The sequence below is a fragment of the Rhinolophus sinicus genome, linkage group LG10 (genome assembly GCF_036562045.2).
Source record: "Rhinolophus sinicus isolate RSC01 linkage group LG10, ASM3656204v1, whole genome shotgun sequence".
In the NCBI taxonomy this organism is placed as follows: Eukaryota; Metazoa; Chordata; class Mammalia; order Chiroptera; family Rhinolophidae; genus Rhinolophus; species Rhinolophus sinicus.
In genome coordinates, this window is record NC_133759.1 from 52,857,262 (window position 1) to 52,880,307 (window position 23,046).

A 23,046-nucleotide genomic window follows, 5' to 3' on the forward strand; every position below is an offset into this window, starting at 1 on the left:
TGACTAAGTAGGCTTATAATTTTGTTCCTCTAAACAGTACTTTTCTTTGGAAAAGAAGCTCTATGGATAGTTACTCCCGTCAAGTGGCTCAGCTTAATGTACTAATTTCTAGAGGCCAGTACATGCAGTTAATAACTATAGGGGATGGAAGGTTTGAAAAAATCGTAGGAGATTAAAGTTGTTTTAACAAATAGTTTTCTTTTAAACATCATAGTATATCTCAGAACCCTTCAGTGACAAAAGATTTGGTCTATTAAGGAATCTGCTTGATAGCTAAATACTTTAGACCACAAAGTTAACATTACGTTACATACATCTTACAACAAACAGAACCTTGATCTGTTAAAATAACCCAACATGAAAGTAGAAAGGAAAAACTAGCTCTGATTTAGTGTCTGAGGTATCACAGTATTATACACTTAAAAGTAGAAAGAAATCTTATGTTTCCTTTAAGTAGTTATTGTTATGCCATGCAGATTTTTAAAGTGTTAATAAAATTTTAAAAAATTCTTGAAAATATATTATCAGAGGAAATGAAGGTAAAATATTCACATGTACCAGCCATTCTTTAGGCAGAGCTTAGTCTACTTCTTCCAAGCCTGACACGTCATCGTCCCCTTCAAGGAGTGGCACCTTTTCAGTTACAGCAGCATTACTGTCATCAGCAGTGGGGTCACCTTCATCAATAGCAAGACCACGTTTAATCATCCTGTAAATCCTGTTAACATATGTCGGGGGATCTTTCAAACTGAAGCTGGAAGACAGGAGTGCAGTATCTTAGAGCAGGATGACCAGATCTTTCACAGACTTGTCAGCCTCTGCCTTTTGTCTTAAGGTCTCGATGATGGAATGGTCAGGGTTTATCTCCAGTGTTTCTTTGCTGCCATGTAGCCCATTGTTGATTTGTCTTTTAGGGTTGAGCCTTCATGATGCTTTCCATGTTTGCTGTCCAGCCATATGTGCTTGTGACAATGCAGCATGGGGATGTCACTAATCGGTTTGATATGACTACCTTTTCTACTTTTTTCTCGAAGATGTCTTTCATGATTTTGCAGAGGTTTTCAAACTTTGTTGTTTTATCTTCCTGATTCTTTTTCTCTTCTTCGTCTTCTGGAAGTTCCAAGCCCTCTTTGGTGACCGACACTAAAGTCTTTCCCTCCAATTCCTTCGGCTGTTGGATACAGTGCTCATCAATAGGCTCAATCATATCGATTACTTATAGGCCGTGCTTGCAAAAACGTGTCACAAAGGCAAGGTTAGCTACCTGGCCCTTGGACTCACCTGTAATCGATGTTTCTGGTTATCCTTCATTCTTGTGCAACAGTGCGTGAGAGAAGCCATCTCATCACTAGAGGCAAATGTGTAGTACCTTAACAGCTCTGAAAGCTTCTTCCACTTTTGAGAATCTTCATGTATTCCGAGCTTAGTGTTTTTAGAGAACTGCTCATAAAATTTTGAGTAGTTCTCTTTATCTTTTGCCAGTTCAGTGAAGAGGTCTAAGAATATTTTAAGGAAATTCTTATGATAACTTTCAAAATTTTGCTTTGTTGCAACATCTGCCAGGAAATATTTAGAGGGAAATTCTCAGAGTCCACCACACCTGTAATGAAATTCACATATTCAGGGATTGGCTCCTCACAGTTATCCATGATGAAAACTCTGTGAATGTTGGTCTTTTTCTTTCTGTTTTCAAATAGGTCAAAGGGAGCATGTTTTGGGACAAAAAGGAGGGCTCTGAATTTCAGTTGTATCTTCAACTGAAAAATGCTTCACTGCCAAGTGACCTTCCAGTCATTAATCAAGCTCTTGTAGAATTCCCTATGTTCTTAATTAGTAATATCATCAGGATTTCTTCTCCAGATAAGCTTTGTCTTGTTCAGTTCTTCTTGGTCAACATACTTCTCCTTATCTTCTTTTCCTTGTCACCATCGTTTTCTTTTTCTTCTTCTTCATCATAACCAACATCTCTTACCTCAGGTTTATCATTGGGCTCTTTTTCTTTCTCTTTCTGTTTATCTTCCTTTTCTTCAGCCTCATCATCAATGACTTCTTTGTCACTTAAAGACCTTCTCGCAGCTAGAGCAGCCACTTCAGAAACTACTGAGTTGTTTCATGATGGAACCATTTTTCAAAATGTTTCTAGAATTCTTCTTTTGGAATTGGCTTTACAGCTTGTGATATTTTCCTTGCATCATATCAATTCTTAAGAAAAACAGTTGTGTAAAATGAAATCTGAATCTATAGTATAGACATATAAATACCTAATAATATGACATAGCAGTGGATTTGGCAGTGATAACTTATATTCCCCAAGTCTACAGAGAGCCACCCTTAGCATGCTCACTAAGAGAGCAGTCATGTTTCTTTTTCACTAACATTTTGGAAAACTCAGTGTATGCTTCTGGAGTTAAAACACTTAGGTATGTGTAAAAAAAGAAAACCTGCAGATAGCTCTTGACTGCAATTCACATTGTAGATTACTTTTTAGGTAGCCTGTAAATATGCAAGAAGCAATTCCAGATGGACTTTAAGTGAGACCACTGGTTCCATCCTGGCACTGATACCTACAGCTCTAAGACTCTGGTAGGTTATTTGACCCACCCAAGTTTCAGCTTCTCTCCTGTAAAACTCACTCACTTGTTAAATGGACTGTTAAGAGTCAGATGATATAGTGTTACTGCAAGTGTTCACCCTAGTGCTAGGTACATAGTAGGCTGTCAATAAATGGTAGCCACTATTGTCAGTATAAACACCTCATTAGCCCAACCCCCATCTTACAGCTAAGGAAACAGAGAGACTTTGTGATTTGCCAAGAATAAGGGCAGCTGTCAAAAAGCTGAAATTTGAAACTGGATCTGCTGGCTTACAGTCCACTTCTTTCTATTTCAACATGCAGATCAAGCCTCAGATAGCAGAGCCTAACAGCTGGGAGGATCAAGTTCATTTTATGGCTGTAAGATAGCCAGGAAAGAATGTGGCATGTATACTTTGCTAATGAAAAGTAAACAGAAGAACCTTTCTAGTCCTTTGGCTGCAAATCAGAATCCTTTTGTGCAGATTGAATTCATTTTGTTATTGCTTCAGGATAAAATAGATTCTATTACCATTCTCCATCACTATTTCTCCATTTTCCCTGCTCTGAGTATATCCCATCTCTTAGAATTAGAATGGGGGATTTTAGTTGATCACAACAGCCATTGAGAAGTCATAGGGGAAAGAAATAAAAATAACCTTTACTGATACAAAAGGAGAAGTAAAAAAATAACTGGGGTAGCAATAACATATTAATTTAAAATTTTCCATAAGATAAGACTAAAAAGTCTGTGTGACCACATATAGTATGGTTATGACCCTTTTAATGATTTTATTTCACCTTGCCTTCAGGAAAAATCATATTGATAAGAAAGATTGAAAAACAACTTGAGGGAAATTTGAATTTTTAACATTTAAATACATTCAATTAGGTGGTTTTTACATCTATTGATTATATCATTTATTAATAGAATCTGACCTGTGGCAAATGACCCCACAAAACAAAATATCAAGAAAGTTCTTATTTTTGCTCTTTTCTTTATCATTATTCTGTGGTCTTATAGGCTGAGCGAAGGTTATACTACTTATGCTTTCAAAAAAGATGAGGTAATGGGGGTGGAAATCCAGCCCAATCTCTCGCCACCTCCCCAAGTCTTTCAGAGAATGGGGAATCTTTTATCTTTATACCAGAGCTCTATCTTTTCACCAAGTCACATTCCCAAGGAGCTACATCCATCCTTAATGGGCACCTTTTCTAACTCATCCAAAGACCTTGCGTAGGATAGGGTGATTCTGATGTAGGCCTTATAGCCATACTGGTAATGCAATCTGAAATCAGCTTACAAAGCAAAATCTGTTTTGCAAGAATGAGCAAACACTCCAACTCTTGCATACACAAGTTCGTAATAGAAAATTAACCCTGCATGAAAACTTCCAAAGTTCAATCACTAGTTAACTCACTTCATTCATGCATGTATGCATGTATTCCTTCAACATATATGATACAAGAGTAATGCCACTGTTGATCTAATAAGGAATTTCAGAGAGAATTCCATAAACAGTGAAGGAAATTTAACCCATTGCTATTTATTATGAGCTATCACTGTGTGATTACATGCATGTTATTGTGATTACTCATTAATTTTTAACATTGCACATTTAGCGTGGATTGTTGAAACACCTGCCTGTTTTCTGAATAGGCACTAAGAAAAAGCTAGCATTTTTCACAACTATGTTAGTCCCTAGCCCTACTGTTTTCTATTTACCCTTTGAAGAAAACCCCTGCTGAATGTTTGCCTTTCTAGCAATTGTTAAGTTCTCAGAATGGGTTCTTTTGGGTGGCTGCCCAAGCTCATTAGGCCTCCATACCCAGCTCAGGCAGCATTAGCCAGCAGGTTTATTTTCATATAAGCAGTGTTATTGAATGTGTTCTGTTGTATGACTTTTCTGAGTCTTTACCTCTGCATGAGTTCTCTGTTTATTTCTCTTTATGCACACAATGGAAGCATTTCAGAGCTTTTCAAAATGAGCAACCAAATCCTTTTAAGATCGCAGCTCTGACTTCCATGGGTACCCTTTTTGAAATCGTAGGAGTTAGTGCTTTATGTATTAATCATGTTAGATAGTTTGGTTCAGATAGTTTGGTTCCCCTAAAGCTCATAGTTTGGTTCAGATAGTTTGGTTCCCCTACAGCTCAGGACTCCACTTCTTTGAGAAGACTTGGAAAATTTCAGTGGCTACTCTTGAGCTAATCCTCATTCCACTTTATCCTGGTCCCAAGTTTAGCCAACCTCTGTGTCCCTTGCAGCTACAAGGAATGTGAATTAAAGCCACAAGATCATCATTCCTTTGTAGTTCATTCTTACAAACAAAACTCAGAGTCCACACAGTCAGAATTATCATTAGTGCCTGAGATTTGTAGAAAAGGCAGGAGACCTGGAATAAAGTTATCTCCGCTCATTTAAATGAGCAAATCTCAATCTGGAATAGGGTGGGGTACTTAATGAACTAGGATAAGGAATATACTAAGTGTCAAATTTGCAGGTTACCAGACAATTTTATTTTCTTATAATTGGGTCCAACTTCTTAAAATTGATAGGTGAAAGAGAAAATTTAGAAGAGATAAAAACGGTTACATATTTATGAGGGATAAAAATGCCAGCAAATATTTTTGATATTTGAACATGTATATGGAAAACTGAAGAGTTTGTCTTTAGTTGGATGTACCCATAATATTTAAAACATGGTTATTTGAGTATATTCAATGTATGAAATTTGCCATCCTTTATATTCAAGATATGTGACCACATAAAAATAGTCAACTGATCTTAAAAAAAGGAGCAAAGGCAATACAGTACTAGAGTAAAGATAGTCTTTTCAACAAATGGTGCCAAACAACTGGACATCCATATACAAAACAGTGAATCTAGACACAGATCTTACATCCTTCAGAAAAATTCTCCCAAAATTGATCATAGGCCTAAATGTAAAATGCAGAACTATAAAACTAGAAGATGACGTAGGAGAAATTCTGGATGACCTTGGATTTGGCTGTGACATTTTAGAGTTCATAAACTGGAATTCATTACAATTAAAAAATTCTGCTCTGCAAAAGACATTGTCAAGTGAATGAGATGATAAGACACAGACTGGAAGAATATATTTGCAAAAGACACTTACGATAAAGGACTATTATCTAAAATATAAAAGTAATTTTTAAAACTCAACAAGAAAACAATCAATCTAATTAACAAATGGGTCAAAGACTTTAACAACTCACCAAAGAAGATATACTGATGATAAATAAGCATATAAAAACATTTTCCATATCATAGATCATCAGGAAAGTGCAAATTAAAACAATGAGATACCACTACACACCTATCAAAATTACCAAAATTAAAATGCTTTCGACACCAAATGCTGGAAAGGATGTGGAACAACAAGAAGTCTCGTTCATTATTGGTGGGAATGCAAAATGGTACAACTACTTTGGAACACAGTTTGGCGATCTCTTACAAAACGAAATACATTTTTGTGATCCAGGACTCACAAAGAACTGAAAACTTATGTTCACACAAAAACTTGCACATGGATGCTTATATCAGCTTTATTCATAATTGTCAAAACTTGAAAGCAAACAAGATATTCTTCAGTAGGTGGATGGATAAATAAAATGTGGTACATCTAGACAATGGAATATAAAATTCAGTGTTCAAAAGAAATGTGCTACATGAAGCCATGAAAAGGCATGGAGGAAGGTTAAATGCATATTACTAGGTCAAAGTAGCCAATCTGAAAAGGCTCCATATTGCTTGATTCCAACTATGTGATGTTCTGGAAAAGGCAAAAAGTATGGAACAGAAAAAAAAAAAATCAGTGGTTGCCTGGGGATGGGGAGAGGGAGACATGAATAGGTGGAGCACAGAGGATTTTTAGGGCAGTGAAAATACTCTGTATGTTACTATAATGATGGATACATGTCATTATACATTTGTCCAAATCCATGGAATGTACAACACCAAGAGTGAACCTTAATGAAAACTATGTACTTTGGGTGATAATGATGTGTCAATGTAGGTTCACCCGTTTTAACAAACATAGCAGTCATGTTGAGGATGGTACTGTGCGGGGAGCAAGGTTGTGCATATGTGGGCGAAGGGAGGTTGTGGGAAATCTTTGTACCTTCTGCTCAATATTACTGTGAACATAAAACTATTCTAAAAATAAAGTCTATTAAAAACAAACAAAAAAGATATGTGCACTTCTCTATATGTGTGTTTCAATAAAAAAGATTTAAAAAAAAATCCTGGTTGTGTCAGTGTCAAAAGTGAATAAAATTATCTGAACATGTTTATTGATTTAACTAAAATAATTTGAAATGTAGGTATTATATGACCTCTATCCCAGTGAATTATATGGCCCATACTATGTGTTAAATTTGTCTTAAAATTTGAATTATGTGAGAATACTGCATTTATTATTTTAGAGAGAATTACTAGGAAAATATGAATGTGATAGTTATCAAAATTTCTGTTATTAGTCAAGGACCATCTAAATTAAAGCTTACAAGTCCCCCTTCTGTTCAAATTTTTCATTTTTGTTAAGACAGGGGGATTGTAATGGTGGCACTAAATCTTCTATTTTGAGATTTGGATCTCGGTCTTAACAATTTTCTTTTGTTTCTGGCTTGTGATCTTTTGCTACTAAAAAAAAATTTATGCCTTTCCAGGTTTTCACCATAACTCTTCTGTGTTGCATACAATACTCACTCTACTAGGATCTGATTTGGGTCAGTCATTTTTGCCATGTGCTTTTGAACAGATTTATTTATTAATGATGCTGATTCTGACTTAATTCTCTGAGAGTGGAACTGACATTAGGTTTAAAGCGCTTTAAGCTTCTCAAAAGTCAAGAAAAAATCTGTAATGTTGGTTTATTGCGGTTGTTTTTCTATTGTTTATTTAAGCACTCAAATATTGTTAGTCTTAGAAAAAGCCTTTTCATTTTTTATTAACCTAATGGATATTATAAACTGAAGTTTCAGATTTGGTTTCTAGAATACATTTATTATCATTTTATACCTATCTGTCTGTCTAGCTAATCTAATATTTGTCTTTCACTTATTGATCATCATACATTTTAATTCTAGTTGTATTTGTCAGACTGATCCATCAAGTGAAAAGTTAGCAGTTCTTGTTTTTCTCTTTTTGGAACTTTGTGATGAATATTATTCCAGAGTTGAGTTGTTTTGTTGGTTGTGATGAACATTGTCTACGCTGAGCCTTTGCCACAAATTCTCCTTTGTCACATGGCTCTCTGTTTGCTGTTGTGATTCTGCCATGGTTGTGAGCCAGCTCTTACCCATGATAAATACAGCATGGGTTGAATTAAAAGATGTCTAAAGCTATTGTGTCTACCTGTTAGTCAGTACCTTAAAAAATTTTCCTTCCCATTCTTTCAACCCTTGGTTTTCCTAAATCTTAGAGTAGTATACATTATTATTTTTTAAATTAGCAAAGTGAATAGTATTTACTGTCTCTAATTTTACATGTTTTTATTCATATTTTCAAAATGATCCTGTTGAGGTAATTTATGCAAAGCTATCTATTACTAGTTTAAATACTTTATAGACACTCAACTCAATTTTTTTTAAAAATTCCTTTCCTTGTTAAATTTTTGCTGGTGTGACCTAATATTTACAGCACTTTGTTGAAATCTTACTTCTTGGTAGGAGGCAATCAAAGGTGAGAAAAGCTGGAAAGAGTAGAAAACTTGACCATTCACTAGGTTCCAAACATGTCAGTCATTTCCACTATGCAAAACAGCTTAGGACTTGTAGCTTTCCTTAGATCACTTATAAAACTTTGTAGCTTTCCTTAGATCACTTATAAAACTTTGTACATGGGGGCTGCAAACTTTGAAGCAGGAAATAGCATAGATCTGCTATGGATAATGGAATGGAGCTGACTGATACTGATAAATTTCAAGGATGATGGCCCTTCTAATCAGGACCAGTCATCCACATAATACTTGGAGCAGATAATTACCAAATGCAGTGAACACTTTTTAATCCTTATTTGACCTCCAGACATAGTAACAGCATCAAGTCCAATAAATGTTAGGCTGTAACACAGAGTTGATAGCCTGGTACCTCACACCTTACTCCATAATGCTTTTCCAGGTGACTCCTTCTTCACCATCCTGTAAAACGTCCTATTCCGTTGAACCTCATGCTCGCCAGCTTTGACAGTCATTATACCCTTAGTCTTTTCATGATAATGTTCTGGTGCCCTAACTACTCATCCATTAAAGCTTTTCTCTTAATTTTTTTATTTTGAAATAATTTGTATTTATAAAACAGTTGTGACGAAGTATACCGAGTTCTCATATACCCTTCAGCCAATTTCCCCTGATGTTAATCTCTTTTCTAACCTTGGTACATTTATCAAAACTAAGAAATTAGCCTTGGTACAATGCAATGAATTAAACAACAGATTTTTGTTTGGACTTCCTTCACCAGTTTTTCCACTAATGTCTATTTTCCCCAAGATCCAATCCACATTGCAATTAGGTGTCATCTCCCCTTAGTCTGCTTCAGTCTGCCTTTCCTTATTTCATAGCCTTTCCTTGTTCCTCATGACTTTGACACTTTCAAAGATTACCGGTCAGATGTTTTGTAGAACATCCCTCAATTTGGGTTTGGCTGATGTTTCTCATGGTTAGACTGGGGTTATGGATTTGAGGAAGACATGATCACAGAAGTGAAGTACCCTTCCCAACACATCATATTAGCATGATGTCATCATTGCTTTGTGCCTGTGATCTGCACCTTGATCACTTGGTTAAGGTGGTGTTGGATGCATTTCTCTACTGTAAACTTACTATTTTTTCCCCTTTTCATATTTTTTCTGGGTAGAAGTGAGTCACTAAGTCTAGTCTACACTTAAGGGGAGGAGAGTTAAGCTCTGCCTCCTGGAGAAATATTGAAAAATTTTTGGACATACATTAAAATCACTGCAGTAATAAATAAATATGTTGGGGAAGATAGTCTGAGGCTATGTAAATATTCTGTTTCTTTTTAATGTTGTGATGCCAACTTTTAGCATTTATCCATGATGATTGCTGTGGTGATTTTCTATTTTCCTCATTCCTTCTACATTTAGTATTTAAAATTATTCTATATGGAATATTTGTCCCTTCTTTCCTACTTATTTATTTAATCACTTATTTATATCAGTATAAACTTGTGGATATTTATTTTACTTTTTGTGCTATCATCCAGTACTATTTTTGTTTTGTTGCTCAAAAAGCTTTGGCCATTGGAAATTCTTCAGGTTGGTTTTATGTCTTCATGACATCTTCCTTCTCTCTTTTCTTTTCTTCTTCTTTTTTTTTTAAACACTTGAATTTTGGCATTTATCACAGCTTTTCCATACGTTAATTAAAGACAATCTGTTTATTGGTTTTTTTGCTGTAATTTTTACCGGTGTTCTGAGTGACTTTTATACCTTATCCAACAGGAGTAGTGTCTCACTTCTGTGACCTTATCAATTCCCATGATACTTATCTCCAACAACTTCAGCCCCTTACTCCAGTGACCAAGCTCTGACTCTTACCATCACCTGGAATTGCTCTACTTTTGTAATCTTAAATTTAAGTGTCTAATTATTTCAGATCTCTCAGTCTCTTCCCTCAACAATTATTCTTCCATCTCATAGGAACATTGTTTGTTCACTTCTCTATGTTCTCCCAGTCCACAAATCTTAGCAGTTAGAGCTCATAAGCAAAGCCAACACTTGAACCAGCTGCTGTTGAAAACCACACAATCTTACTAGGCTCTTGGCAGTGTTTTTGGCAAGTTTTTAGCTGTTTCCCACTCTCCAGTCTCCTCAAAGCAGCCACTCTACACCTCACTCACACCTCTCCTCATCTAATGAGCTCATTTGTTGCTCACAGAGACAATTAGAAATTATCAGAAAGAACACCCTCAACTCCACCCAACAAACTTAGCTCACATATCCTAGTCTTCCTTTGTTTTTTTCTTGTATTTTGTCCTCTAATGACGGATGTAGTCTTCTTACCCAAGGCTCTGGATCCCATTCTTTCTATCCTTTATAACTCTCTCAGTTTCTTAATTATCCTCTTCTCTCTTGTATCTTCAAATTCTTCCCTTCTCTTGCTGGCTCCTTTATTTAAAAATGTAAATAAAGCAAAATGAAGCAAAAGCTTTCCATCAAGAACATGTTACATCCAGTACGTTACTCCCAGTACATCTTGGCAGATACACTTTTTGAGAATTGTCTATCTACCTGCCTTTACTTCTTAGTCTACCACAATTCAGTTTCTGTCCTGCTGTACTCCTCCACTGTATTGCTCTCACCAAAGCTTCCGGTGGCCCCCTATGACTAAATCCAGTGGATAGTTATCAGTCCTCATCTTACTTGATCATCCTTGTTGATCGCACTTTCCTTCTTGAAATGCTTTTATTTTGCTTTAGTGGCATCTTTTGTTTTTCCTCCAACCATTCTGGTCATTCTTCCTTTGTTACCCATTCTTTGGAGGTTCTTGTCTAGGAACCACATTATTACACTCCTGGGGGGAGGGACTTGTTTTCTCCAAAACCTACAATTACTGTCTCTGTGACTTAAAAATCTGTGTCTCTAGCCCAGAAGTCTCGTGAGCCTCAGCTCCAGATATCTACAGGACTCCTAGATACCAACTCTTGTATGTTCCTTAAGTACCTCTGACTCACAAATCCACAATGAAATTCACATTGTCCTCCTCAAGATAGACCTCTTCTTTGTTTTGTTTCTTGATGGATGGTACTACTATGTTCCTGGAGCTAAAACCAGAATCTGGGGAGTCTTCCTTGACTCTATTATTTCTTATGCCTCCAGAAGTATTATTTTGTTTTTTTATTTTTTTGCCTAGAATATTTTTGTCTGCACTTTACCTTCTTTCAGTTCTCTCAAATCATTCCTTCACACCTTCCTCACCTCTCTACCCTCATCAAGTTGAGTTAGATGCCCCTCATGTGTTCTCCATGTCATTGCACATTTTGTTAAAGCATTTAGTACACCAAATGCTTCGTTTACTTGCCTGTATCTCCAATAAGTAGGGGAGGATGATTGAATTCCTTTTACGTTTTTACTAGCCATAACTACCCTTTTATTGCTCTTCATTTTAATCTTTTTCTAGGCAAAAAGTGATATAAAACAGATTTTATTTCAGAAAATTATTTCAGATACATTCCCCATAGAAACATTATTACAAATGGTAGTTGGGTTCTCAGATAATCCAGTATCATAATTAACTCATAATATAGCTCAAATTAATTTATAATTCCCCTTGGAATTTTCCTATGTATGACCGCTGCTCTGTAGAATCCCATTTTTCCTTCCTGTCCCTTCTCTTATTATCTCTCATTTTCTCCTTCTATAGCATCTCAGTCTCACAATGGGTTAAATAGATAGGCTTATATGAGTCTGTGTGGGACCTCTTTGCAACATTGATTGTCTGGGAAATGACAAATTGCAGTTCTTAGCAAGAAAAGGATGTGTTGGCACAGATAATGTTTATGCCCCTAGTTGAATCTGCATCAATGGAGTATTCCTTTATTTATGGAAAAATGAAATGGCTAGAGGTTGTGACTGCCACAATGCCTACGACCCACAATCTATCAATTACTGAAATGGGATTGCAATTTCTTCATACACATTTTCTCTAGAGCTTTGCTAAGATAGTCGATAGCCGCCAAGGATACAAATAATGCCTGGACATAAGCCAGGCCAGCCATTTATTTATATCATTTATATATATATAAATGTTGGTTTTTTAGGTTTACAATATTTGGAGGAACACACACATACACACATGCACCCCTTTTGTAATTAGAAAACTGTCTTGTGGTTGCTGCCTGGCCTACTGTGTGGAAGAAAGACCCTCTGTGATGCAAAATCTTTTCTGTCTTGAGATTGTGACTCCTTTATGAGAATCATCCAGAAATTCCCCAAACTGAATTTCTAATTTACTTATACCTCAGTGGTTAACGGTCAGATTTCATTCAGATGTTGACCTCAGCCCAAGAGTACACTTGGATTGCCCTCTGATTAGCAAAATTTATAAATTTGCTGCATTATCCTTACCTAGTTAGGCTGCCTGATGCTTTTGCTGAAACAAAGCAACTCTCTCGGGCTGCCAACCCAAGGTTATCTGTCTTCCTGTTTGGATTTCTGGCAGCCAGCAGGCATACCACTGCACGTCTCGTGTCCTTATGCAGAAGCAAGGCTTGATTTCAGCTGGTCAAACATGATGTTTGTACATGTTAGTCCATCATGTACATGCCACTACTTTGTTGCTTACTCACCTCGACCTAATTGCCTCAGACAAATTTTGCAGTACATACTCTTGGTGTAGGTTTTCAATATCTTTATGTCCTTTAGAGTTTATGTTTGGAAGGACTCACTTGGCCTTCCTATTTCAGTGGTGTCAGCTTATCTTAAACTGTAGCTTACATTTTAGAGATACACTTGCTAAATTGTATGAATAATAATTTTATACATAAGCTTAGTGTTGTGCAGTAAGTGGGGTATGCTAAGAACAATCACGGGTCAGGACCTTCACCCATACATGGGAATAGTGTTTGGTCTAAAGATTACAATTTTTCAGTTAGTATACATTGAACCTGTGAAATGCTTAAAGCATAGCCCTAGGCATTATAGGAGGTTGAAGACTCTAGCTTTGATTTAGCCACTCCAAACACATACGCATGAAATGGTCCTAAAACAATCCCTGGACAATGGTTCATTAACTACAAACCTATAAATTGAATCTATAGTAAGTGTTGAGGTTAGAGTCAAGGCATGATCAGAGTAAGGAAAAAATTCGTTTATTCTACAAATTCTAGAGAAGATTTGAGTGCCTGCTTTGTGGCAGGCATCGTGCTAAGTTAGATGCTAAGGATACCAACTTAAATCCATACATTCATTTGCTTCAGGATCTCAAGAGGAAGACAACATGTAAAAACAACATTGGCAAATTGCCGTAGGAATACAAGGAAAACTCTGAGGAGGGGTGAAGCTTTCAGAGGTGTGAAGAGAATCCGTATAATCCTGTGATTACAGCTCCAAACAGAGCTACTGTTTGGTTCCTAGTTAGAGTACAAATGATTCATCATGCCAAACTGTCCCAAGCAGTCTATGAACAAACTGACCATTTAGAATTTAGTAAAGTAAGAAAGCTGAACTTTGCAAACTTTTTGTCAGTCTTTGGAATACCGACTAAATAACAGTATGAGGAGGGGCTTTGAAATTCAGTTTGTAGAGATTGTTTCAGTAAGTGGGCAATATATTGAACAGATATTTGGATGTGTGGTGAAGTAGCACAGGCACAGCTACGGGGTGGGGGTATTGGAAGAAAGAATCACATTACTAACAGCACATCCTTCCTGACTTCTTACAGCGTTCAAATCTGTGTCAACAGCTTTTCCCACTAGATCATGCTTTGGGTAGTATTATCCTGAAATACTGTAGACCATCATGGTCTAATAGAAATGTAATTACATAGTATTTTAAATTTCCTAGTAGTCACATCTTAAAAATGTCAAAAGAGATAAAATTAAGTTTGCAATATATTTTATTTAACAATATAACCAAAATATTATTTCAACATGTAATCAATATAAAATTATTAATGAGATATTTTACTTTTCTTTCAGTATTTTGAAATCTATTGTGCATTTAATATTATGAGACATCTCAACTAGGACTGGTCACATTCCAAGAATGCAATAGCCACATGTGCCTAATGGTGACCATATTGGGCAGTGTAGACCTCTCTCTGGATATATATATATATGTGTGTGTGTGTGTGTGTGTGTGTGTGTGTGTATGTATATATGTATGTATATATATATGTATGTGTGTATGTGTATATATACAGACTCTGTTTTTAAGAGTCTCCACAGGAGATGATTCCACAACTTTGTTTTAGGACCCCATTCCAATGTTCATTGATGCTTCAAAAAATGCTCTTAAATATTGTCCAAATTCCCTATGCCAACATTTGACTGTTTTTTCTCATCTCATGCTGTTGTGAATGAAAAGGGGGTCCTATGAAAAGTAACCTCTCAGGGTGATCTAATCGTAAATTCCTAACTGGGCAGTCATGGTGGGTAGTCCCGCCCCAGGCCTATAACTTCTTTAGTAAAAGGCTTATCTTTGCCTTAAGCAAACCCTGTCCATTGTTTCTGTGTCTCTAGGTTAACACACCTTTGAAATGCCCCCTTTCAGACCCTTCCTTCTAAAATGTGACCATACTCAAGAGAGCACATTACCTTCACTATCCGATTCCCACCTTGCTTTCTCCTACTTTCATGTAATCCCTCCTTAATCTGTCGCGAGGAACTGCTAGGCTCACAGCCCATGCTGCAGTCTCTTTCTGCAAGTCAGTGGCCTTTCATCTACTGAGAGGCTCTTGGACTCCTGGGGGCTACTGGGCACCGACCAAGGTATCCACAGTAGTCTATGGCCTGAGCAGAATTTAGGCAGTTTACAGATTCAGGTGCCTTTCAATGCGCTCTTCACACAGTAACGTAGGTTACAACTATCCAATACACACAGCAATAACACTAAGAATATAATCTCTCTAATAAGGAGGGGTAACGAACGAGTCCGAGAGTCAATTCGAGGTCCTGATGGAGCGAGGAGGGTGGCTGGTCTGGGCGGTCGGTCTGGCAGAGGTTCAGGCCGAGTGGGAGAAGTGGTTCTCGGAGCAGAGGGGCAACATGGTCACCTCTCAAGCAAGACCGGCTCCCTGCTGTTCCAAAGTGCTGTGTTCTTAGTTCTGCAGGCTGGGGCAAATGAGGGTATGCCCTGTCCTACCAGTCCATGCAGCCACTCCATGGCCATCTGGTTCTTGTTTACTTCTTTGGGTGTTCCTTAGCACAGTCCCACACAAAAATGGAGTAACTCTTGCTCATTCAAAAATGGAGTCGCTCTTGCTCACACAAAATATACTTTGCAGGGGATGCTCTACACAATCTGAACTGCATAAAAGAAAGTTCCAAACTATTATTCTGATGCATTTATCTCAGTCTCTTGAGATCTTGCATCCAGGTGAATCCTCTATTTGGCTCAGATAAATTTTTGTAAATATTCTGTACCGGTTGGGCCATTTCTTACATTGACATTTCCTTGGTGTCGTGCGGCAGGATTCCGAAGAAGCCCACCCAGGACCCCTGCAGACTGGACCTGCTACAAGCAAGGGCCCATTGTGTCCCACCAATTCCCCACTTTGCATCAGGTGAACTTGGGTGAGTTTTCTCTTGGAATTCCAGGCTTCCTTGCTTTAATTAGCAGGCCATGACTTTATCTGAGCTGTTTTTAGAAAATCCTGCAGGTGGGTAAGTGTTGAGATGACTCAGGGAAAGGAAAGTAAAATGGATTGCTGCTTTTAATTTTGGCTTTTTAATTGGACTGCTTACTGAGAGTCTGAACAAAATCTTTGCTGGTTAAATGAGAGACCGAACTCTCTCTAGTTCCCAAAGAGAAAGAACACTTTCTTCCCCAACCCAAATAGCCAATAGGGTGACAGTAGTTGTTACAGATCCTGAATTTGGAGTGGAGGAGATAAGGGTAGCAAGGTGTCCAGTGCAGTGTGATATGCAGCTGATCCCAGAGAAGCCCATGGTATCCCTGGGGAGAAGGGCAGGGTGCCTTGGAATGGGTTCACCCTGAAAGGGAGAGGGGCCTGTGCCTTGCAAAGCAGCACAGTTTCAGGGTGCCTGGTAAGCTGTCGCTGGCCCTTGCTCTGGTATTCTTAGGTGACTAAGAATCTTTGTGGAGATCCTGAGGAAAAATTTCCTCTAGGGCATGAAACAGCCCTATAGGGCTATTCACCACGTTTGGTTCGTCTGAACATGTGCATGTAAAGGCTGGTTTTCCCTGGAAGTTTGTTCAGACTTTACAGAAATCAACATTAAAATGGGAAATTGTGCCCCCCAGCCGACAAGGCCCACGACAGTCAGCCTTCCATTGATACTCATGTAGGAAGATGGCTGAGATGCGCATCCTTTGATACTTCTCATTTTTACATGCACAGTTAGAAAAAGCCGGCTATAAAATTAGGCGGAAAGAATGGAAAGCATATTTAATTGGTCTCTTGAAGCTTCAAAAAGAGGATTTAGATAAATGGATCAACTTATGATATTGTTTAGGTGTCAACCCAATTCTTTGCGGTATTAAATATGGCTCTCCTTATTTTAAAAGACAGAAGGTCATTTGGAACCTGACTTGTCAAGGACAGATACAAATTGTAAGTGCCTATAAAACAAAATTTGGATCCAACTGTTCTTTTAGATCTCTCTTTGTGTCTGTCTATGTGTTTTATATATGTATGTTGTAAAGAGATAATTTTCTACCTCCAGATCATATTATTAAAATTAATTTAAAGTCAAGTGCTTGTAAGGAATGGGTATTCTAAAATTCTCAGAAATGTAGAAACTAACTCAAACGCTTTTCAAGTTCATGTGATCTAAGATTAATCCTTTTAGATAAAAGCTAGCTTAAGCTTGTTGGTTTAAGTAAAACAGATATGTCTTTATCTTGCTTAGGTTTTATAAAAATAAGTCTATGTTAATAACTGATTTTGGTATCTGTGGAATGTGTTTCTAGAGGTTAGAAAATGTCTTTATATATCTGTCAAGCTACAGAATGCTAATGCTTACTTCTTAGTTTTCATTAGAAAATGAGTTTTTAAAGGTTAAAATACCAACATACGTAGGAATAACTTTGCACTGTTCCAGAAGGGCCCCTGGAACAGCTCAAATGATTTGTTTTTTTAAATGTTAAATCGCCTGGGAAACATTGTAAAATAAGTGATGAAAAACTTCTAGGGTATATTGTATAGGTAAACAATGGTTGTAAATTAAACAAATAGTTAGGCAATGGAAAACCCAAGATGGCTGCTTCGTTCATCCTGGCTCCCTGGCATATTGGTTTTTATATTCCTTCATGCACCATGGTGTATTTAAGCTAGACTTAAGTTAGATGAAGGAATTTAGGAGCTGACATTATTGAAAGGGGACATGTTGCATATTGCCAAGCTAAAGAAGATATATAAGATAACTTTTAATTACCTTTTTATTGTGTAAGTGAATGTTATACTAGATGCCTAATACAAAAAAATGAGATAGTAGGCAAAATTTGGATCATAATAGTTCACAGTATAGAAATGATCTAGAGTATTTTTTTCACAATGAAGGCCATAAGACCTGACTGACTGCCATTTGCCTGCCCTTTCCTTTTGGGAAAATTCAGCCTCAACTCATATCCTATGGTAACAGTATTGCCCCATTCCCATGGTCAACAAGACTACCTCAATATAGAGATCTCCCAGGAATTACCCTTCCTTGCACTGTGATACCACACCATCCAACCAAAAGATTGGTCATCAATTCTTCCTTCAGATTGATTTATGACCAAAAGTGGGAATTGTAGATGAAAAGGAATTCTATGGAAAGTGTGATCTGATCATAAATTCCTTAACTGGGCAGTCATGGTGGGTAGTCACATCCCAGGCATATAACTTCTTCAGTAAAATGATTATCTTTGCCTTAAGAATGCCTTTGTTTCTGTGCCTCTAGGTTAACACACCTTTCAAATGCCCCCTTTCAGACCCTCCCCCTTCTAATACTGTGAACATACTCGAGAGAGCACATGTTCCTTAGTATCCTGTAGTCTGATCCTTATCTTGTGTTCTCCCACCTTCATGTAATCCCTCCTAATTCTCAAATGCATAAAAGAAACTCCAAACTGTTATTCTCCAAAGGATTTATTTCAGTCTGTTGAGATCTTTCTCCAGGTGTATTCTCTATTTGGTTCAAATAAATTTTTGTAAAATTTCTGTATAGGTTGGGATGTTTCTTATGTTGACACTGTTATCATGCAGTAAATAGTTATTGAATTTCTACTATGTACAAGGTTTTAAGTTAAGTGTTGAGATATAATACGGAGGACCACTACTATGTTTCCTGCTTTCAGGGTGCTTACAGGGTAATGTAGAAGAGAAACATTAAACAAATAAGTAAATTAAATATGTAATTATGACATGTGCTAGGATGGAAAAGTGCAGAGAGCTATGAAAATTTGTAACAGGAGAACCTCTCTTAGACTAGAGGGACTGGGAGACCACCCTCAAGTAAGTGACCTTTGATCTGAAATCAGAATGATGCTTAAGAAGGGGCTCTGAGGCAAAAAGGGCTTTGGCACATTCAAGAAACTAACAAGAGTTTTGTGGGGTTGAAGTGGAAAGAGCAAAGGCAAGAGTGGTTCAAGATGAAGTTGGGAAGCTAGGCAGAGGCCAAAACACAGGTGGCCATTAGGTAACATTAGGGACCAGAATTTTATGAGCAAAGGTAAGCCACTATATATCTTTAATTAATAGAGGGACATTATTGGAATGGCATATTAGAATATCATTCTGCTGTAGACTGGAGAATGTATCTGAAGGAAAAAGAGTCAATGTGGGGAGAACATTTAAGAAGATACTTGACAAGATGGCAGAAGGTAAATGCTGTGCTTTCCTCCTCCAGTGACCACATCAAAATTGCAACTAAACTACAGAACAACTGTCATTGAGAATTGCCTGAAATCTAGCTGAACAGAAGCCCTATAATGAAAGATATGCAGGAGAAGTCATATCGAAACTGGTAGGAGGGGCAGAAATGTGGAATGGGCTGGTCCCACATCCATGTGTGGCAGCTAAAAATCAGGAGAAATATCTCAGCTGCAGAGTTTACCCCTAAGGAACTAGGATTCAGGCCCCACAACAGGCTCCCCAACCCAGGATTCCAGTGCCAGGAAGAGAAGTCCCCATAACTTCTGGCTGTGAAAACAAGCAGAGGGTATGGCTGAGTGAGATTGAAGGCAGCTGGAATCCCAGGTGCTCCTCTTAAAGGGCCCACAGACAGACTTACTTGCTGACAGACTCATTACTTTGAGCTCCAGCACTGTGGCAGCAGTTTGGAAGGAACCAGGGACATACAAAGAGAGACTGAGTTGTCTGGCTTCAGAGTGAGGGCTGGAGGGGCAGCTTTCTTCCAGACAGAAGTGCTGGCATAAGCCATTGTTCTTTTGTTGAGTTCTCCCCCTTCCCAGCACACAGACACAGGTGGGTGCCATAACTGATTCTCCATCAACCTTGCTAATACTGTTTACCCCACCCTGGTGGTTCCCTGAGACCCCGCTCCATCCAATTTATGGGCCAAGCTGATTCCAATGTCTTTTCCGTATAAACGTTCTATTTTAGTTCATGCTGTGAACTTTCCTAAAATCTCTTAACGACAAACAAACAGTATCTAGCCTTGGTGTGCCTCATACCTCTTGCTAAGGAGTCCCAAGCCTGGCACTAGCAGCAGCCAGCCTCAGTTGATACCTCTTCCAGGCATCTGCAAGCCCAGCACAAGCGGGAACCATCTGCAGATCACTTTGTAGTTTATACCAAGTGTCCCCAGCATGGCACATGCAGAGGTTAACCTTGGAATAACCCCCCCCCAGGAGGCCCCAGAATTAACTCACCTGTAGGCCAGCTTCAGACCACACCAGAGCACCACTCAGCCACCTCCACAAACAACAAACCCAAAGGGCAGACTAGACAGGCCCCAGAGCCCTGATAAAGTAAACCCTGCTCTGTAGTGTCAGCCCCAGCACAACAGCTCCTCCACTGTAGTCATTGCCAGTCCTTACAACCAGTTATCTGGAGGATCAATCCTTACCATTGATGGGCCAATGCCAATCAAGGCTCAACTACAACAGGAGGGCACACAAAACAGACACAAGGAACACACCTGGAGCATCCAGATCAAGTGATCAGGGAGACTGTGCCACTTGGCCTCATAGTGCATGTACTATGTAAAGTCACTCTACCAAGACCCCAAGACATAGCAGTTCTACCTAATGCTTAGAAACAAACATAGGGATAAAGCCAAAATGAGACAAAGAAATGTGTTGCAAGTGAAATATCGGAACAAAGCTCCAGGAAAAGAATTTAATAAAATGTAGACAAGCAATTTACTAGATGCAAAGTTCAAAACAGTGGTTATAAGGATGCTCAATGATCTCAGGGAGAACTTCAACAAAGATACAGGAAACATAACAATGGAGATAGAAAACATAAAAAAGAACCAGTCAGAAATGAAGACTGTAATAACTGAAATGAAGAATACATTTGAGGGAAAGAGCAGTAGACTAGAAAAAGCAGAGGATTGAATCAGCAATTTGGAAGATAAAGTAGCAGATAACACCCAATCAGAGCAGCAGAAAGAAAAAAAAGAATTAAAAAAAATGAGGATACTTTAAGAGGCCTCTGAGACAACATCAAGCATATCAACATTTGCATCATAGGGATACCAGAATAGAAGAGAGGGAGCAAGGAATTAAAAACCTATTTAAAGAAATAATGATGGAACACTTTCCTAACCTGGAGAAGGAAATAGACATACAAGCCAAGGAAGCATAGGGATTCCAAACAAGATGAACCCAGAGAGGCCTACACCAAGATACATCATAATTAAAATGCCAGAGATTAAAGACAAAGACAGAATCTTGAAATCAGCAAGAGAAAAGCAGTTATCTACCTACAAGAGAACTCCCATAAGACTGTCAGCTGATTTCTCAACAGAACATTTTCGGGCCAGAAGGGATTGGCACAAAATATTTAAAGTAATGAGGAAAAGAACCTACAACCAACATTACTATACTCAGCAAAGCTTCATTTAGAATCAAAGAACAGATAAAGAGCTTCCCAGATAAGAAAAAGCTAAAGGAGTTTATCACCACCAAACTAGTATTATAAGAAATGTTAAAGGGACTTCTTTAAGGATAAGAAGGTAAAGATAAAAAATATGAATAATAAAATGGCAATACCTGTGTATCTATCAACAATTACTGTAAACGTAAATTAATTAAATGCTCCAATCAAAAGACATAGGGTGGCTGAATGGATAAGAAAACAAGACCCTTATATATGCTACCTTCAAGAGACACACTTCAGATTAAAAGACACACACACAGACTGAAAATAAAGGGATGGAAGACAATATTATGTGAAAATGGGAACAAAACAAAACAAAAAAGCTGGAGTAGCAATACTTATACTAGACAAAATGATTTTCCCCCCTTTTTCCGCCTCCTTTCCCCCTCCCCAACTCCGTTTAAGCCATTGTTTCTCAGTCTAGTTGTGTAGGACACAGCTTCCTGACCCATGCTGGTATTATGAGCCTTGCACTCCCCCTGGCTGAGGGAATCTGTCATTGGTTGGCTGCTCACAGCTGCTCAGCAGCTCACGGCAGCTCTCCATGGCTGCTGGCCACTTACGGCACTACATGGCGGCACACAGCCACTCACACTGGCTGCCAGCCACTCATGGCAGCACACGCGAAGCCCGACAGCCCAGCTCCAGGGAGAGCCGTTGTTCACAATCTTAGCTGTAGAGGACACAGCCCACTGGCCCATGTGGGAATTGAACCAGTGACCTCGCGTTAGGAGCTCAGCGCTCCAACCGCCTGAACCACTGGGCTGGCTGACAAAATGATTTTAAAACAAAGACTATAACAATATTGTAATAACTATTTATAGTGTCAAATGGGTACTAGATTTATTGAAGCGTGATCACTTCCTATATACAGAGAGTGCCAAAGAAAATGTATACATATTTTAAGAAAGGAAAAATCTGTATTAAAGTTGTAATATTCAATATATACTGATAACAAAAGATGAATGTAAGTCATGTGTATACATTTCTTTGGCACCTCTCATATATATTTATATTTATATTATTTATATTTATGTAATCATTATGTTGTATACCTGAAATTAATATAGTATTGCATGTCAACTGTAATTGAAAAAGTGAAAAAAAAAAATGTGTAAAAAAGGATGCTGTTTTGTAATCCAAGTGGGAAGATTAAGGCAGTGGCTACTTAAAACCCTAAACTCATGACTTTGAGACATATTTAATAGATAAAACTGATTGGACTTGGGGATTGATTGGATGGAGTCCATACTTGAATAAGTGGACGTGGGTTCTTTTAAGAGTTGTCTTAGTTCTCCTCTAGCATGCTGAAAATTTTAGAGTGAAGTACCCATCATCTAAAATAGAAAATACTGAGAGGTGACATCTGAAACCTGGTGACTTGAGGGGTACCCCTTGATCTCTCCCTTTGAAGTTTCAAGTTGAACAGCTATAATTCAACAAAGGATTTTCTGTGCAACACACAAATATGTCTGAAAGATTTGCACATCAAAATATCTGAAGGTGGATGAATCAGGGCAAATAGGGGAAGAAGGAAGGGAGAAGAGCAGAGATGGGTGTGTGGATGCACCTGGAGCTCACTGCAGTCCTGGCAGAGGGGAGGATTCAGGCTGCAAAGTACACTCACTGTGGCCCTGAGCATTCCTGTCTGAGTAATCAGCATATAACACAGCTGAACCTAGCCATTGAGGCAAAGACCCA

At 38.1% G+C, this 23,046-nt stretch overlaps 1 long non-coding RNA gene and 1 pseudogene across 1 annotated transcript in view; one reads left to right on the forward strand and one right to left on the reverse strand.

The window, feature by feature from the left end:
* Positions 1 to 579: 579 nt before the first annotated feature.
* Positions 580 to 8,789, reverse strand: LOC109443573 (heat shock protein HSP 90-alpha; annotated as a pseudogene).
* Positions 8,790 to 15,744: 6,955 nt separating this feature from the next.
* LOC109443577 (uncharacterized) overlaps positions 15,745 to 23,046 on the forward strand; it is a 272,823-nt gene continuing 265,521 nt past the window's right edge. Inside the window, exon 1 of the long non-coding RNA XR_012489505.1 lies at positions 15,745 to 15,847. This is a non-coding gene — a long non-coding RNA (uncharacterized LOC109443577). The remainder of the gene's footprint in view (positions 15,848 to 23,046) is intronic.